Source organism: Trachypithecus francoisi, unplaced genomic scaffold (genome assembly GCF_009764315.1).
Source record: "Trachypithecus francoisi isolate TF-2019V2 unplaced genomic scaffold, Tfra_2.0 Lachesis_group10, whole genome shotgun sequence".
NCBI classification, from domain to species: Eukaryota; Metazoa; Chordata; class Mammalia; order Primates; family Cercopithecidae; genus Trachypithecus; species Trachypithecus francoisi.
This window is the reverse complement of record NW_022681455.1, coordinates 80,029,298-80,038,082: the sequence shown is the minus strand read 5'-3', so window position 1 is coordinate 80,038,082 and position 8,785 is coordinate 80,029,298.

The following is an 8,785-nucleotide window of genomic DNA, read 5'->3' as shown; positions in this document are numbered from 1 at the left end:
AAAGAGGTGGGAAGGAGGGCTTAAATGAAGATTGAAGACTCTGCCTGGTGCTCTCGTCATTAAATAATGCATTTACTTGATTGGTCAACCTTTCATGCATCCCTTTGTTCAACAATTCCTGTATCAATCCCAGTGCCAGGCATCAGGGAGACAGAGATGAATGAGACATTCCTACCTCCAAGGAGCTCACAGTCTAGTGGAAAACGATGACTCAGAGAAGTGGCGTTGCATGATCTTGAGTGGTATAGTAGAGCATTTAAAATGCAGAGGATGGGACAACCAATTCAGCTGGGGAATCAGGGAAGGTATACTTCAGCCAGCTCTTAAAGCATTAAGGGAATCACAAAAGGTATATTTCAGCCAGGTCTTAAAGCATTAAGCATGAGTAATATTGTGCATAGAAAGAAAAGATTGGTGTAGGGAAGATATTACAAGTACGAAGTATAGCAGAAACTGTGTAGGGTATGATGAGAAATCAGTGTAGCAGGAGCATTGAGTAGGAAGTAGTTGCCAGAGAAGAGGCTGGAGGGGGATGGTTTGGGGACAGACTGTGCAAGTCCTTAAGCACTAAGCTGGGGCATTTGGAATCTATCATGCAGGAAACAAGGAATCATGAAAAATATTCCGTTGGGCAAAAATGGCCAACAGCCTGTGCCATGTGGATGGCAGAAGCTACTGGGTCTAAGTCCCCATTGTTCCTGTACACTCTCCACTTTGCTATATGCTGTTCCCCACCTGGGAGAAAGGGGGCAAAAGGAAACCAGGCTGGGTTGGAAAACTGGTTGGAAAATTGGTTTTTCTAGGATCTCCTTTTGGAATCATGCTCCTCCATTCAATAATTATGTTTCCCAAGTCATAAGGATAGGGGCTGGCTCTTCCCAGTCCCTGAGGGTGACTTAAGCCAGACTCTGAGAGTGTTCCAGATCTATGGCCACAGCGATTAGTTTCTGAGTGACCACGTGACCCTTTTTTTTTTTTTTTTATGGAGCCCTTACAAAAATGCTTTCTTCTGTGGAATTGTTAAGAGTAATATAGGTTAGACTACAAGCAGTTGTAATGATCTCATGCCAAAAAAAACTCTAAGAATGAAGTAAAAAAGAGATCATCAGAGCTAAAGTGCTGAAAGACGGGGGGGTAAAAAGGATGGGGTTGAAAAATAGAACACTTGCTGATATTATTAAATTATTGATATAATTATACCTCAAGCCAGCCACCTTTTGTAAATCTGTTCCATGAGTCAGTCAATTCCCGTTAGTCCTGAATCGTAGTTGAGTTGTGCTGCCTGTCACTTCCAGCTAAAGAAGTAAGTGACTAATATAGGTATTACACAAGTAGTGTATTAGTAAGGGGACGATATAATCAGTTTCCCTTGTCAGTTAACATGGCCCCAGATGCAGAATAAATTACAAATAGAAAAGGGACTAAACTGGTGAAAGGTAGACCACTATGGGGGAGACCTCAAAAGAACCAGTAAGATAAATGCAAATGTTTAACATAAATATGTCTTATGCAACTATTTGCAAAATCTAACAGCCCTAAATGGGAGTGATGAGAGGTAGCTGGATTCTGGACATATTTGCTTTTAAATTATATGCAAAGTATAAGTGAAAGAAAGGAGCAAGAGTGAATATAGATTTTGGCTTGGAAAGACAAAGTAGTCATTTACTCAGATGGAGAAACATTGGGAGAAACAAGTTAGGATGATTTAGGACATCTGAAATTTGATTTGGATGTATTGAGACTGAGATGCCTATGATATTCCCAAATGGTATTTCGATATAAGAATCTGAAGTTCAAGAGAAAACTCTGGGCTAAAAATGTGCAATTTGTAGTCACCAGCATAGAGAGTGTCTAAAACCATGAGAATGTTTAAGTTTACCTAGTAATAAAAATAATATATATTTATATATATGTATTTTATATATATAGTATATATGTGTGTGTATATATATGACAGTGAAGATATGTATACATCTTTATGTATATATCTATCTATCTTTAAAGATTATATTTCTGAGAATCTCTGAGCTGACCACTGCTCAGGCTCCACTGGCTATTAGGAGCTCACGTGAATTGCTTAGATTAGTCGCAGGTCATTCCTTGGGGATAGAGAAGAGGTCCTCTTTCCCTCCACACGTTGCCATCACTTACCAAAACAAAAGCAGGGTTCTTTAAACAAGGGAAAAGGGAGAAGATAGCTGTTGGATAGGCTATTATCACCACCTGTGTTAGGAACTATGGCCATTCACAATATAAGCTTGGGATTTAGCTGTGACATTGTTTAAACCATGGTAGTGAATGAGACCATTCAGAACATCTGCATGAAGAGAACTGATCCAAAGACAGCCACCTCCCCTATTTTTCTTTTTTTTAAAGAAAGCCAGACGCAGTGGCTCATGCTTGTAATCCCAGCACTTTGGGAGGCGAGGTGGGCGGATAACCTGAGGTCGGGAGTTTGAGACCAGTCTGACCAACATGGAGAAACTCCATCTCTATTAAAAATAAAAAATTAGCCCGGCGTGGTGGTGCATGCCTGTAATCCCAGCTACTTGGGAGACTGAGGTAGGAGAATCGCTTGAACTCGGGAGGCGGAGGTTGCGGTGAGCTGAGATCACGCCACTGCACTCCAGCCTGGGCAGTAAGAGCCAAACTCCTGTCTTAAAAAAAAAAAAAAAAAGAAAGAAGGAGTCTGTAAGGGTGAGACAGGATGAGAACAGAGCTGGGAGAGGTGTCTGAGAGGGGAATGGTATGGAAACAGAAGTGGGAGAGCTTCCTTGTGCAAGAAGATGGCCAGCAGTGTCAAATGCTGCAGAGAGATGAAGTAGAAAAGGGCTAAAAATGCCCTCTGTATTTAGCAGTTATGACATCATTAATGGTCCTATTAAGCATTGCATTAGACTTATGGGAGCAGATATCAGGAGGCAGGTGTATGAGAAGAGGAAAGTAATTGAGAGAGTTGAGAGAGGGTAAAATCTACTTTCAAAGACGTTAGCCATGACAGTGGGATGTTGTATGGTATTTTGAAAAGTGCTACAGGAAGGCTTTTTATTTTTATTCTTTAAATTAAGGATGAGATGTTCTATTTTGGACTGATGTTTATAGAGACTAAGTGAAGAGGAGGATACAGGAATAAAGTCCAGATCCTGGAGGTTAAGAGAGAAGAATCCGATGCAAAAGTAGGAAATGATGAGATGTGGGTGGAGGATGAAGGATTCATGCCACAGCTAGTATTTTTTAAATTTCATAATAATAACAGCAAACCCACTGAGCTCTTTTTTTGTTGTTGTTATTCTCTCTTTTAAGCTCCTTATATATGTCATCCTATCCTCACATGTGTTATGAGGCTGGCGCTATCACTGAATACGTTTAATGCATGAGGTAATCCAAGTCCAACGACAGGCGGAGAGAGACAACCTCACCTTTCTCCATGAAGCCAGTTCCTTTGGCCAAGAGAACAAGAGGGAGAGAACAGGTATAGGGATAGAACATTTGACAAATTGGGGAGGTCTCAGAAACGAATACAAGGGGCCTGAAAAAAAAAGTTTCCCAGGGACCAATAAAAGGAATGAATAACAGAACGGAGGGCCCAGCTGAGGTTAGAAACCAGAAATTTATAAGGACCTCAATCTGTATTCTCTGTCGTGAGCGCCAGACCTGAATAAATGGATAATGGGATTCATCCCGGCTTGGGGACTGGTCCGTGAGTCTGTGATTTAGACTCAGACCTCGTCCTGGTGCCTATGGCATAAACACTTCCTATTTTATTGCTTGTTCTTTCCTTTCCTCTCAGCAGGAATCCCAGGGTAACAAAAGCCCTTATTTCCAAAGGCCTTTTCCCAAGCATTCACGGAAGCAGGTCCTCTCCCCTGACACCCTTTACAGGTGCTTCCACTGGGATGAAAACTAAGAAATGTTTTCTTCCCTAAATGACAGAAAAGAAGCTCTCTCCTGCTTGATCAAGCTATCTCTCGCCTTCGATTTGCAGAGTCACAGTGGAACCTGCAGCCTCATCTTCAAACACGTCCTGCTCTTTTCTCTAGGGAAAGAAGGAACCAAAGTGGTTGCTAAATACTGCTTTTTCCATGAGTTGTCAGAAAGAACATCCACTACTTCTTTTTTTTTTTTTCTGTTTTGCCTTTATTGTAGATTTTTGATTGTCCCAAGGCTGTTCCCATGATCTTAGAAACAAACTGGTGACAAAAATTCAGCCTCTAAAGACATTTAAGGGTAAATATCCTTTGTTACAGAGACACAGGTGTAATTGAGTTGTAAGCAAAGATGTGGCAGAGGTAGATCTGCCAAAGAGATTGGAGCTTTTCGAAATTTGGCCAGGAAGGAAGACCATGTCCTTCCATGGTCCAGCAAAGAACCATGTTAAGGTTGCTGTGTATTAGCCCATCTTTGCCTCTGTGGACCCACTGTAGAGGTAAGCAGGACATGAAATCATGGTCTCTCAGCCTCTCATGAACCATAATTTGTCATTCCTCCAACCTGCTTCTGGTCTAATCCTGCAATTCCAGCTCATTTCATTCTCTTTTGGTCCAGGATATTTTATGTTTCTTCTAGGTAGAAAGGAGCTGGAAAAATAAGTTAGAAATTTTCAAAAAGCTTAATATCAACTCTCCTCTCAAGTTGAGATATAAAGGAAGGAGATATCCAGTATCTTCTACAGCCCAAGCTCGCTTTAATTATCAAATTCCAGATTTTTGTGTTTCCCAAGAAAGCATCCTATCCATTCCTGCTTACTGGCTGGACAGCTCTTGTACTAACAAGAGAAAGATGGGCAGCTTTCTCCTATTAAAGTTTCATGAGGACAGTTTAATGGGACTTCTTGTTCACAACCTTTCTCTAGCACCTGGCGTAGTGATGATATATAAATGCTTATTCAACAATAGAGGAACGAAATAAATAAAAAGATCTCACAGCTCCTTGGTTTGGTTTAATAACTATCACTGCCTAAATATTCTTCCTTGTGCTTGTGTCTAATTTAGTTGATTCTGGATAGAGATAATTGCTCATGGCTTCCTCAGAACACCATCTTGCTCCCTATTCAAAGCAACTGCTCTAATGGTTGACAAATGAGATGTAGAGCCAGCAAAGGGCAGTAGACAACTATGAGCACTGATCCAACACATGCACAGGTCTAGGTTCACCTGCAGTTGTGTTCTCTGCAGGACTCTGAAGCACTGTCAGTCCAGCCTGGTGAATATCTCATCAGTATCTTCTGATGCTTTCGGAAGGCTGTCAGAAAAAGTTGGACTACATTCCAGTGAGAGAAGCCTGGGGCCCATTCAGAATCAAGCATACACTTAACCCCTGCCTTTAGAAAAAGCCATCCTCTTAGCATTTTTAGAAACATTCCATTTCCAAGACCAATCTGTTAGGCAAAGTTACCTTTTTTTTTTTTTTTGAAGGATTGTTTATGAGTTGATCTTTTTTTAAAAAAAGTTAAATTTTACTTTAAGTTCTGGGATACATGTGCTGAATGTACAGGTTTGTTACATAGGTATACATATGCCATTGTGGTTTGCTGCGCCCATCAACCCATCATCTAGGTTTCAAGCCCTGTATGCATTAGGTGTTTGTCCTAATGCTCTCCCTCCCCTTCCCCCCAACCCCACAACATGCCCTGGTGTGTGATGTTCCCTTCCCTGTGTCCATGTGTTCTCACTGTTTAACTCCCACTTATGAGTGAGAACATGCGGTGTTTGGTTCTCTGTTTCTGTGTTAGTTTGCTGAGGATGATGGTTACCAGCTTCATCCATGTCCCTTGGAACCAACCCAAATGCCCATCATTGACAGACTGGATAAGGAAAATGTGGCACATATACACCATGGAATACTAAGCAACCATGAAAAAGAATGAGTTCATGTCTTTTGAGGGGCAAAGCTACTTTTAAGTACAGTTGAATTATCTCCTGAGTCTCTGATTTGAGGGTAGTGGGAAGTGCACAGGACTAGAAGTCAACAGATCTGGGTTGGAAGCCTTGCTCTTCTGTGTTATCTTAGGCAAGACAAGGTAATTCCTAATTTTGCATCAGTACAATGAAGACATATGACATGGACTCTGACGATTCTTTACACCAAATTTCTCAGCCCCACTATTGACCTGCACTAGGATTCCTGCATCAACTTTTCCTGGTGCTCAGTGCTACCCTAAATGTCTTCTCTGACTTTCCATTGCTTTTTTTTTTTTTTCCTTTTTCTCAAAATACCCTGCTCTGGAAAAAAAGAGCTATGGGACCCAGGTTCCCAAGGTTCATGGGATAGATAATCTGACATCTTTGTAAGGGGAGGCTTCGCTCAGTAGACACCATGTGATATGTGGCTCTGGAAGGAAATGGTAAAGGAGAAGAAGCTAAATACGGAGATAACCCATCCCTGAAAGGATTCATTCAGAAAACTTGCTAGGGAGCACTTCCTGGGGCCAGGTAACCCCAGGAATAAGAGAAATCTCTATTGTTCTGGGTTTCAGTTTGAATGCAGATCTCTATTTTCTCCTGGAAAAGAACCAGGGAATGGGTTTGTGATGTCTGAAACTGGCCAGATTGAGAAGTATTAACCCCAAAGAGCTCCGTATCTCACAGTCAGTCCTTCTTATGCCCCACAGTTATTACAACAACAGGGATTTATGAGTCCACTCAGAGCCAGAAAGAAGCTGTGATGAAGATCTTTCTGATCCCCAAAAATGAAAGACTGTTGTAGTTCTAGTCTGTTCACAGCCTCATGGATGACTCTCCATGTCATTGTTGTCTGCAACTAAAACTCAATATCAATTCTCCTGCCTATTTAAAAATAATTTTTTTCCACATGGTCTAGAATGATTAGACAGGATCACAGCTATTCAAACTGACCTTTCCTGAGCTTAGAAAAATACTCTTTCAAATCATGTTGACTACCATTATTAGGGCAGGCTGCACTGTCACTTCCTTCTCCCACTATTCTGAGCCAGCCACTTCATGGTTTTACTTCAGTCATTACCTTGCTTTGGAAGTCTGGAAAAGTCTCTTGCAAACCCAACTCCTTACAGTCCCCATCTTTAAAATACGGCTGTAACACCTGATTATCCCTGAGCTAGAGGACAAGTCTACCTTATATGTTAATTTAATTAAAGTCGTGTATTGTGCAAGTGTGTTTTAATTTGAACTATTACTGATTTTAGCCCATTTTCAGAAAAGATGAATTTCTAGTGGTTTGGTGTTTCCTTCTGGATGTATGAGTCAACAGGCAGCTGACACCTAAGGGTATCATCAAAGATATCCCTTGAACTTGGACCAAAGACAATACCAAGGAAACTATAGGTCGTAGAAGGAGCCTGGGAGGATTTATGTTCCCTATTAATGGCTTGGCTATTGTCATTTAAAAAAAAGAGATAGCATCTTCCCTTCTGGGCAAATATTTTTCTTGTTAACCACGTTCTTTATGCATCTCTCTCTCTCTCTCTCTCCCCCCCTCCCAAATATTTGTCTTCTTAATTACTCAATCTTATAATTGTTACCTTTTCTTTTGTTAGTGTCTACCACTTTGTGCTTTGTAAGAATTGTCTTAGAATTTGGGATGAGACTAAATGCTGCTGAGTGTGGTCTTTATTCCAACAAGTACTTGGTGGTTTTCCCTTCCCCCTAGTTGGTTATCCTCCATATTATCTCCCCCTACCCTGCTTCATTTCATGTACACTCCGTATGTCCCTCCTCATTTAGCCTAAATCCATGTGCATCTTCCCCACTGGGCTGGGAGTGCCAAGTGTCAAGGTGAGTCAGCTTTGCTCTTCCCCATATCTCTTCCTGTTACCACTTGGTCACTCCACAGATGTGTGTGTGTGAATTAAAGACTGAATAAAATACGACAGCTTCTAGAGCGGCGTTGTTTTCCCATAGCCCGGGGACACTAGAGATTCTTGCTTATCTTCCATTCATGGACATATATTTTATTAGCCTTGATTTCCTGCCTTGATGACAGAAAATGTACTATTATTACCTCGTCATATAAGACATTTCACAATTTGAGAAAGTGGTTCCATTTATCTCTTATGTCTGAAAATGACAAGTCTACATTCTTTTGAGAAACTGGGAAATGCATGAACTCATCTCTTTCCACCCTAATTTGTTACAGGAAGAACCTGAGGAGATCTGCCAATCCCAACTTATTTCCGGAAAGCTACGAGAGCTGCTCCTAAGGATGTGCCCTGCTTCCAAACTATCTTCCATGTAAACTTTTAGGATTCAGAACTTCAAGCACTGAATACACAGCCTGAAAGCTCAAAAACATCGTCCTCACCTTCATTTCGAGACAATATGTTTGGCTCTGTATGAATGAATTTCGAAGCCTTGTTATATCTGAAAGAACCTTGAGTATGTAGCAAGGGAAGGGCCACAGTGGGGAGAACCCATCTATGAATTCGGTGGAGAAGAGACCCTGTCTTTGGGTAGGGGAGAAGGTTTTGCATTTGAGTGTCTGAAATTCAGCCCATTCAGTGCCATTCATAGGGAGCTCTTCTTCTGGCCTTGACTTTAAGCACATCAGTGGTGCTTCACTTTCCCTTAGCACTCTCATCATCATTTGGTCTGAGTAAAACAGCGCTTTCACCTGAACATACTCCTTGGAACACTGCAAAGGCATGTTGTTCTGGAAGGGGTTTTGGGAACCATTTTTTCTCCTCCTCTTCTTCCTTCTTAATCTTCTTCACAATTAACTTCTTTACCATCATCATCACCATGGTCATCTTTATCACCATCACTCCTGCAGTATGATCACCATACCATTATTATCATTATCTTTATCACCA